Genomic DNA, 10,723 nt, shown 5'->3' with positions numbered 1-10,723 from the left:
TCCATTCATTGCGCCGCCGTCCCCAGGTCCTCAGCGCCTCCGCGGGTCGCCGGTCATCTCCACGGCCTCCTCATTCTCCTCCTCTGTGGTGTCGCCATCGTGTCTTTGTCTTCTTGCTTTCAGTGAAAGGTTAGTGAAACTGTGATTTACTAATTTCTGTTGAGTTTGTTACTCTGTTTCAGGGTTTTGAGGTTGAATTTGTGATTTTTGATTTCTTGGGTCTTTTGTAATGCTGCTGATTTATGATTTTTGTTACTTGTTATGGCACTGTGATTCTATGATCACTGATCAGTGTTTGTCGCCATCTGTCATAGTCAAGAGTTTGTCTCCTCGAGTCTTCATGCATCGCAGTCAGGGGAGTCCTCCAAGTCCTTCCTGACAGTGACCTTCATCACAGTAACATGTTCATTTGAAATGTTTGTTTTACGGTTTTAAATGGCAAAGTGATTAGTGATGCGAAAAGTGGGTGTGGAGGTTGTGGGGTTGGGAGCCCTTAGAGACATTGCAACAGAATAACATGAGTTTTCAATTAATGTACACTGTTCGAATGCTGAAGCAGGTACTAAACTACTAAAACCATTCCTTTTTGTTTTTGCTTGAATTTTAGAAGAAAGAGCAATGTAATGTATTCCTATTTATGATTCCATAAGACCAAGGTTAAATTAACAATTCAGGTGGAGTTGAGTTTTGTTTATGAGTAATTAAATGCACGAAACAGGAATAGGATTGCTAATTTCTTTTGTGACTTTCATTGTTCTTTCCCCCCTTGTTGTGCTACTGTTGTTGTTATACTGCTGTTTTATTATGGCACTTCACTGATCAATGTTTTGAATTTGGAATTTCTGATTAGTGACTTGTTAAGCTGCTATTATTATTATGCTGCTGTTTTGTTATGGCACTGTGATTGTGTGATCACTGATCAGTATTTTGAATTTGGAATTTGTAATTAATGACTTACTAAGCTGCTGTTGTTGTTATGCTGTTGTTTTGTATTGGTTGTTGCTAAATGCTAAAAATGGAAATCAAATAAAATGCTGGTTATTGCTGAATGAGTAGGGTAGCTACCTGCCAATGCCATATATAAATAAATTGATGAATGATGATGATGGTAGTGGAAGGAGAGTCAAAATGTATGGGTAGTTGGTGATATGTTATGCTTTCTTATCCAATGACTACTTGTTATGTTGATACCTCAACTTGGAAACAACATTACATCCTGTTTATGGCTTGCTCAACAAGAAGAATCCGTTGCTAAGAGAGCTTTCTTACAATAGATGAATGCAACGCTGCCTAAGATTAGACCGAAAAGGTCATCTTGCAAGGTTCAGGTTCATGTTCAGTTAGCATAATACCACAGAATGATCAACATTTTCGAACTGAACTAGCTCAACATTCTTTTGAAATTGATAATCCTTTGTCTCTTGATATTTTTAAATTAGAATCTGAGATGTTAAGTGATCCTATTAACCCTCAAAGTCAAAATTTAATATTTAGATATTTCTTTTTACTATTTAACTTTTGAGTTTGTATTTTGATAAGATCATATGAATTTGGTTGATGATTTTTTGTGTAGTGTTTTAAATTTGGAAGATATTTTAGGATGTTTATTTATAATTTATTTATTATTTTATTCTAAAATAGTTTTTCCGGTTGAACCACCGGTTAGACTGGTTAGACCAATGAACCAGTGAACCAGTGACTAGAGCAGTTTGATGACTGGTCCGATTTTCTGAACCTTGGATAAAACTCCCAACAAGAGAAGAACCAGAGACAGACTTAACTGTCGTGGTAATGTGATAGTAGGAAAACACTCATTTTTGAAGTAAAAGTTAGCTCTAAAGAAGGGATGGAAAAGTCCTTTTAGCAGTTGCAATGGAAACCCAAGCACCAACAGCATGCAAAAAATAATTTTTGGTCCATAAGACTGCCAACATGGCAACCTGGATGAGGACCCCCATCAATGGTGATCACAGCCAGGGTGAGAATCGGACTAGTCAAGTGCATCCTGATTGACATAGGGGCAGACTCAAATACCATGTTTCAAAACGCTTTCAATGCGTTATGTGTAACATCTCTTATTTTTGAAAATTCAATTATAAATAACTTATGGTTTATTTTATTAGTTTGAACATTTTATCTCTAGAAATGATCTTATTAAAGATAATTAAATTGATTTTTTCATGGTAATTTGAGATTAAATTAATAAAGATTCTTATGTAATTTTTACTAAAGTATTTTATATAATTGAAATTAAAGATTCAATAATTAAAAAATGATGAAAATTACATAATTTAATTTAAGTATTTAATATTTTAGGTATCTTATAAAAGATGATTAATTTGTTGATTTTAGAATTTAAATCAGAAATAAATATTTGAACCTATTGGTCTATTGATGAAAAAAGTTTTTATGTGTTTTTAAAGTAATTTTATGGTATTATATCATAATCCTAAATTCACTACAAGAAAAATACCCATTCAGTCACACTTTTTTAAGCTACATTTGAAAACGTAGCCTATTCATAGAATAGGCTACGCTTTTCTCCGTGTTGCCTTTTTATAAGAGAAAAGGATACATAATTGTGGCATCATTTAAAAAATGTAGCCTTAGGTATTATAGAAATCACTTATAAAGCGTAGCCGTAGGTTAATATCTATGGGTTCACTTTTTGTATGAAAGAGAACGCTTTTAAAGAGTAACTTATTTATTATGTTTTGGGTGCGTTTTAAAAGTGATGCCCAATGTATGTGGACCAAATCCTAACACTTAGTGAAATTTTTATTCCTCTTTCAGTTCCCTCCAAAAGCACACACGCACACAGTACCTTCAATTCGAGGAACCCTCACCTTCGCCATTCTCACCTTCAACACACATCACCTACGCTACGACACTCATCACCTTCGCCTTCTCACCGTCGCTGTTGACCGTCGCCACCCAGTCACCACTCACCACATGGCTGCGCCACTCACCAGTTACCACTCACCAGTCACCAGCTCACCACTCACAAGTTCACACTCTCATCCTCACTCACACACACACACACAAAAGAGGGAAAAATCAGAAAAGGGGAGAATGGGAAGAAGAAGTGAAGAAGAGAGGAGAGGGGAAGGAAGGAGAAGACGATGCCAGCTAGGGCTCCGCCGTGCGGACCATCGTCGTTGCGTGCACTGACCGTCACCTCGCATCGCCATCTCGTGCACTCACCGTCGCCGCTCAGCATCATCGTCGCATGTGCTCACTGTCGCTGCTCAGCATCGTCGTCATCGCTTAGCATCGTCATCGCCGCTCACCTGAGAAGGTATGTATCGATCTTCAATTTGTTCTGTGAAATTTGGGAGGTTTTGGGTTCCATTTTTAGGGTTTTTAATTAGGGGTTGTAGCTTCTGGATATGACACTGATTGGAATTGGGGGTTTTATTGCATGAATGGTTTTAGCTTCCTGGTAGCCGAGAAGCAATCGCAGACCATCTCATTCTCTTTGTCGCTCGTCATCTCACTTTTTATCTCATTCGCTCTCTCTTTGTCTCACCCTCTATCTCACTTGTTCTCTGTCATGGATTTTTCTTCTGTCATGGATTTTTGCTTCTTACTATGTTAAGATTTTTCTTTTTTTATTTTGCATTTGCTTTATGATTTTGCACGTACATACTATGTTTGTTCAAGCTTAGCAGTAAGTCCTGTATAATCTTCCTTTCATGTGTTTATATTGCTTTGAGAATGTTGGCACAAAGAATGTAAAATGGTTGTCATATCGATATTGTATTTGTACTGATATACCCATTTCTCGGGTATTCCTAGAATAATATTTTTTTTTTATTTTTAGTGAAAAAGTAATTTAACCTCTTTGAACTTTAAGCTCACATGCACTTTACACCCAATACTTTTGAATTTGCAATGCGCAACTTTGAGGTTGTCAAGTGGCGTAGAAAAGGCCATATGTTAACTTTTTTTTCTTTTTTAAATTTCCTTTCTAATAAAGGGTGGTGTTGTCAATAAAACACTTCAAGTGAAGTGGTAATTTTGTATGAAATGGTAACACAGAAAACTTGCAATTGTCAAGTGAATATTTTGAAAGTAAGAGTGTGGTGTGGATAAGAGCCAAAGTTAATTGAATGGTATCCTAAGAAAACTATAAGCATTTTACATTACTTTTTAGATGCAACTACTATAAGTATTGTTAATTGAATGCTCTTTGCATATCTTTTAGTTGTCAAAGATGTTGGTAGAAATGACCTTGCTACTTTAATTGATAGTTCACAGGTAAAGTAGATGTTTTAACTCTCAGAAAAAATGTTTCAATTCCATATTTCTATTTTGAACCCACTCTCCCAAATATTCATTAAGAACATATATGATGTCCTCTCATGCATAAACCCTTTGAGCTTGAAAGTTGAAATGTGAACAAGCCCATTTAACTATTTATAGTTCACGATATTAGCTTTTGTTAGTTCTGCAAGGAGAGTTTATCCTTCTGCTTCTCTAGTTATCCTTGTATACAGTATATAAATCAATGTCCCACTTTATATGATTTTTTTTATCATCTCAACGACTAAAACTTAATTAAGTTTAAGTTTTTATTCCTGAGTTTTCTGTATTGAAGGTTTGTAATATATATTGTTTTCATTATCAAAGGAAGTGGCTAAGAAGTCCTTGGAAAAAGTTGCAGAGTGTGTGAGATGCCTTGAGGAAGATATGGCAAAGGCTAGGTAAGTTGTTTATTTGTCCTCAGATGCACCATACTGTATTTTATATACTGTTGTGTGCAGTAATTACATTAAAATATGATATGATGACTATAAGAAGCCAATTAACTCGATGCCAATTATAAAAATTTAGGGAAAGAGTCGAGCTGTAGGAGTTTTCATTGGGTTCATGCCCTCTTAGTGTGGGTCTTCAAGGGATGCGATGGTCAACTATCGGTGATCAGGTTTTACTTCCTTCACATTTCAATATTATAACCTGAAAAATAGTAGTTTTAGATATTTTATTAAGAATATTTTACATGATTAGGTTTTGATTCAGACACAAATGAAAATGAGCATTTTCTTGGTATTTCACAGCGAGTCCTAAAACTGGGTTTGGATTGGGACACAAATGAAATGAGTATTTGATGCTTGCAAAGCCATTGAATGGCCCGGTGTTTCTTCTTGTCTGGTGTGTTTCTACTACGTTTGATTTAATATAATTATTCCAAGAAAAATAATAAAATTTGAGTTGTGCTATTTTTCATAAAAGACTTCCATTTGTGGTGCTGTTGCAGAAAGAATATGAACTTCGGTTTTGAGGCAACTCTTAGAAATTGTAATGCATTATGGATTATGAAGCTGATTCTATGTAAATGGATACCAGCTTGAAGCCTTTCTTGTAATCATGCTTATTTTGAATTTAAATTTTTGTAGGAAAAGCTTTTTACTGACACCTTGGTTAAGACCATGGTGGAAGAAGCTTTTTACTTTTCCTACTGTTGATTTGAGGAAGAAGGCTATTGGTGGCATTATATATATTAGAGTGATTTCGGCTAGTAAACTTTCAAGGACCAAATCCCTCGACACTTAGTAATTTTTTTTATCCTTTTCACCAAGACTATCACCAACACAACGTAACTTCGTGCCTCCACCACCAACACCCTGATCTCAAGGGACTTAAGTTCATCGCTAAGGGTGGCGGCGGTGGTGGTGGTGGCGGTGTCAGTGGTGCAGGGTGGCATGAAGTGGAGAAGCAGTTTGATGTTCTTACTACTTCAACTGATGGATGGCTTCATCGTTTTCTCTTTGGAAAATGTATAGGTAATAATTGAAATTGAAGAGTTCATAACAAATCTACACTATTTTTTTGTTGTTTTTTTCTAAGTGTTTGTGAAATTGTTTGTGTGTATGTGTGTGTGAGTGAGTGAAATAAGGACTTGTTTTGAGTAGTTTTCTTTTAGGAAGTATTTGGATAACTATGGTTCGAATTTGTTGAGTTGTTTGTATGTGGGGATGAGCAAGGAATCTGAGGCATGCTGGTGTACTTTTTGATTCGTGGCTAGGAGGAGGGATATTCATGGGGATTCAATTAACAAGGCTCAATTGAAGGACTTTTGGGACCAGATTTCTGACCAGAGTTTTGATTCCAGGCTCAGAACCATCTTTGACATGTAACTAATTCATTACCTCTTTACTTAGTTTTAGAACTAGGAAAAGAAATTGGTTGGTATTTTCTTTGATTCCCACCATTAAGTATGTTAACCTTCATTTGGAATAATGCAGGATTGATAAAGATGCAGATGGAAGAATCACCGAGGAAGAAAACTAAAGAGGTTTATATGAATTTTCTTCTTAAATTCATCAGCAGAAAAATTAGAATGAAGATAGTGAAGTAGTTTTTATCGGCAACCTTTTTTCCTTTCCTAGCTTTGCATTTTGTTCCCATGAGAATAGGAGTTTTCTTGATCACAAATGATCAATTCTGTTTTCAGATCATCTGCCTTAGTGCCACAACAAACAAACTCTCAAACATACAGCAGCAGGCTAAAGAATATGCAACTTTGATCATGGAAGAACTAGACCCTGAAGAGACAGGATTTATCATGGTATTTACATCATCCTATTTCAGATCATTTTGGTATAAAACTTATCAAAATTAAGTAAAATTAGTCACTATTACAGTTTCACATACAGATAAGTACTTATATTTCAAATCATAACTCATAAGTATGAAGTTGATTTATATTTAAGATGATGAGAGGGAGTGATTTCACTTGTATTTAGGAAATTAGATCAAATCCATAAGAAAAATTTGACACAGACCAAAATCATAAATAGCTATCTCTAGAAGTGACTAGAAATTTATTTGATCATAAAAGATCTAAGTGCTGACAATTTTATGCAGTGTGGACAAACATTACATGAATTGCTTTGAAAGAAGTTTTATTTACTGTTCTTACTCTGATGGAAAGCAACTTTGAAATTCTGCTTCTTTATGTTGTGACGTCAATGTCAATAAGTTGCCACTGGTCATGTCTAGTTTGTATCAATCAGATGCATCTTGATCTGGTTTTCTGCAATTATCACCTAAATTTTAATTAATTTAATTGATTCATTCTATTTGAATGTTCTCGTGGATGATAGTATCCTTAAATCATCCTTTTACTAGTTGGAGTTGTTGATAAATGTTGGTTTCAATGTAACCTTAGTGGCTCATGAAATAATATGCTGCCTTATTGCTCATGACATTGAATGTGATGAATCAAGAATCCACTATAAGTTCTGACATGGATTATTCTTTGGTTTCTTTTATTGTGATTTATGGACTTATCATGTATGATCATGCTATCACTTCATATTTTGATGGGTTTCTTATTGTGCAGGGGTCTGATTTAGATAGTTTATTAGAGTAGAATAATGTAACATCTTTAGCCAAAACAATTGCTGGCTCAACACCTCTGAAGCAGAATCAGAGGCATAAAAGTAGTGCAAGGATTATTAGAAGCATACTCTCAAACAAGGAAATGCGCCAAAGTCAGTCAGCCAGGCCTCAATCAGAGCAGGCAGTACCAACATCTGATCTACAAAAAGAAAGACAACCTCTTTGCCCTGTACATGTGCAATGGATTTTGAAGTAATTTATTTTTAGAGAAATAAATTTTATTTTTAGAGAAATAATTTGTATTATTCCCAAATAGAAGATGTTATGGCTGCTAATTTATTATGGCAACCTAAATTTTGTTTAAGGATAATTTTTATTATTTCAAGAATATTGGATTGTATTATTATGTATTTATTTTTATTTTATAATATTTTACAAATTTAATTAAAAATATAGGATTATATATATATAATTATATTATTAAATATTAGGTTTTAGAAAAAAAAATTAATATATATAAAAAAAATAATGAGGGATCTAAGGCTACACTTATATACAGTAGCTATAGTTTATAAAAAAAAGAGGGACCTAAGGCTACACTTATAAACGGTAGCCATGGTATACAATGTGGCTACGCTTTACAGGTGATGCAGTAGCGCTGAAAAGCGTAGCCTATTCTGGTAAAAATGGAAGCTGAAAAGTGTAGCCTTTGGTCCTGAACAGCATCACTTGAAAAGCGCACCCTATTCCCAAACGCCAAAAGCGTAGCCCTTGGTGCAGAAAAGCGTAGCCTTTGAGAATAGCCAACGGCCGAATAGGAATCACCCCAAAAAGCGTAGCCGTAGCCCAGAAAGCATAGTCGTAGCCTAAGGCATCATTTTTTTTTCACTTTTGGCTACACTTTTTAAGTGTACCTGAATGGGTATTTTTTTTGTAGTGATTATTGCCTTATCCCAAAAATTTTGTAAAATTTTTATAGCACGAGTGCATATTTTTCCTAACCATAACACTAAGTTCCTTATTTTTACATACACCGTTGTTATCCAACACGTATACTCTTCACCCAACACACACTCCTCTTCCTAACACTAGTCACTCCTTCAAGAGGCACACATACATACACGCATTAGTTCACAAAACATGGGTATTATTCCCTCTTCTCCAACACATACACATTCATGAAGAAACAAGAAGAACAGAGAAGATTATAGCAATTTGAATTTAAATTAATTAAGATTCTTATATAATTTTTAGTCGGATATTTTATATAATTAAAATTAAAGTTTCAGTAATTGAAAAATTATGAAAGTTACATAACTTAATTTAAGTATTTGATATTTTGGATTTAAATTGTATCATATAAAAGATGATTAATTTGTTCATTTTAGAATTTAAATTAGAAATAAATATTTGAACTTATTAGTCTGTTGATGAAAAAAAATTTATGTGTTTCCAAAGTAATTTTTTCCTATTATATCGTAATCCTAAATTGTTGTCTTATCCCAAAAATTTTGTAAAATTTTTATATGACGAGTGCATATTTTTCCTAACCATAACACTAAGTTCCTTATGCTTTTACAGACCATTATTATCTAACATGTATACTCCTCACCTTAATACACACTCCTCTTCCTCACACTCGTCTCTCCTTCAAGAGAGACACACACACGTTAGTTCACAAAACATGCATATTTTTCGTCTTCTCCAACACATGCATTCAAGAAGAAACAAGAACAAATAAGATTATGGCAATTTGAGTTTAAATTAATTAAGATTCTTATGTAATTTTTAGTTGGGAATTTTATATGATTGAAATTAAAGTTTAGGTAATTGAAAATGATGAACGTTACGTAACTTAATTTAAGTATTTGACATTTTGGATTTAAATTGTATCTTATAAAAGATTATTAATTTGTAGATTTTAGAGTTTAAACTAGAAATTAATATTTGAACTTATTAGTATGTTGATGAAGAAAAATTTTATGAGTTTCCAAAGTAATTTTGTGGTATTATATCGTAATCCTAAATTATTGTCTTATCCTGAAGATTTTGTAAAATTTTTATATGAAGTGCATATTTTTTTCTAACCATAACACTAAGTTTCTTATTTTTACACACACTGTTGTTATCTAACAAGTATACTCCTCATCCCAATACACACTTGATGAGCGGATAATTTATACGTTTTTTGGCATTGTTTTTAGTATGTTTTAAGTATGATTTAGTTAGTTTTTATTATATTTTTATTAGTTTTTAAATAAAAATCACATTTCTGGACTTTACTATGATTTTGTGTATTTTTCTGTAATTTCAGGTATTTTCTGGCTGAAATTGAGGGAGCTGAGCAAAAATCTGATTCAGGCTGAAAAAGGACTGCAAATGTTGTTGGATTCTGACCTCCCTGCACTCGAAATGGATTTTCTGGAGCTACAAGAGTCCAAATGGTGCGCTCTTAATTACGTTGGAAATTAGACATCCAGATCTTTCCAGTAATATATAATAGTCCATACTTTTCTCAAGGATAGACGATGTAAACTGGCGTTCAATGCCAGTTCCATGTTGCAGTCTAGCGTCAAACGCCAGAAACAGGTTACAAATTGGGGTTGAACGCCAGAAACAGGTTATAACCTGGCGTTCAACTCCAGAAACAGCCTACGCACGTGAGAAGCTTAAGTTTCAGCCCCAGCACACACCAAGTGGGCCCCAGAAGTGAATTTCTGCACCAATTATCTTAGTTTATTCATTTTCTGTAAACCTAGGTTACTACTTTAGTATTTAAACAACTTTTAGAGATTTATTTTGCAGTTCATGACATTCTAGATCTGAACTTTGTACTCTTTGATGGCATGAGTCTCTGAACTCCATTGTTGGGGGTGAGGAGCTCTGCTGTGTTTCGATGAATTAATGCAACTATTTCTGTTTTCTATTCAAACACGCTTGTTTCTATCTAAGATGTTTATTCGCACTTCAATATGATGGATGTGATGATCTGTGACACTCATCATCATCCTCAACCTATGAACGCGTGCCTGACAACCACCTCCATTTTACCTTCGATTGAATGAATATATCTTAGATTCCTTAATCAGAATCTTCGTGGTATAAGCTAGAATCCATTGGCAGCATTCTTGAGAATCTGAAAAGTCTAAACCTTGTTTGTGGTATTCTGAGTAGGATTCAGGGATTGAATAACTGTGACGAGCTTCAAACTCACAAGGGCTGGGTGTAGTGACAGACGCAAAAGGATCAATGGATCCTATTCCAGCATGAGTGGGAACCGACAGATGATTAGCCGTGCGGTGAAAACGCACCTGGACCTTTTTCACTGAGAGGACGGATGGTAGCCATTGACAACGGTGATCCACCAACACACAGC

Source organism: Arachis ipaensis, chromosome B7 (assembly GCF_059453495.1).
Source record: "Arachis ipaensis isolate K30076 ecotype BB chromosome B7, ASM5945349v1, whole genome shotgun sequence".
Lineage (NCBI taxonomy): Eukaryota > Viridiplantae > Streptophyta > Magnoliopsida > Fabales > Fabaceae > Arachis > Arachis ipaensis.
This window is presented reverse-complemented; position numbering follows the sequence as displayed.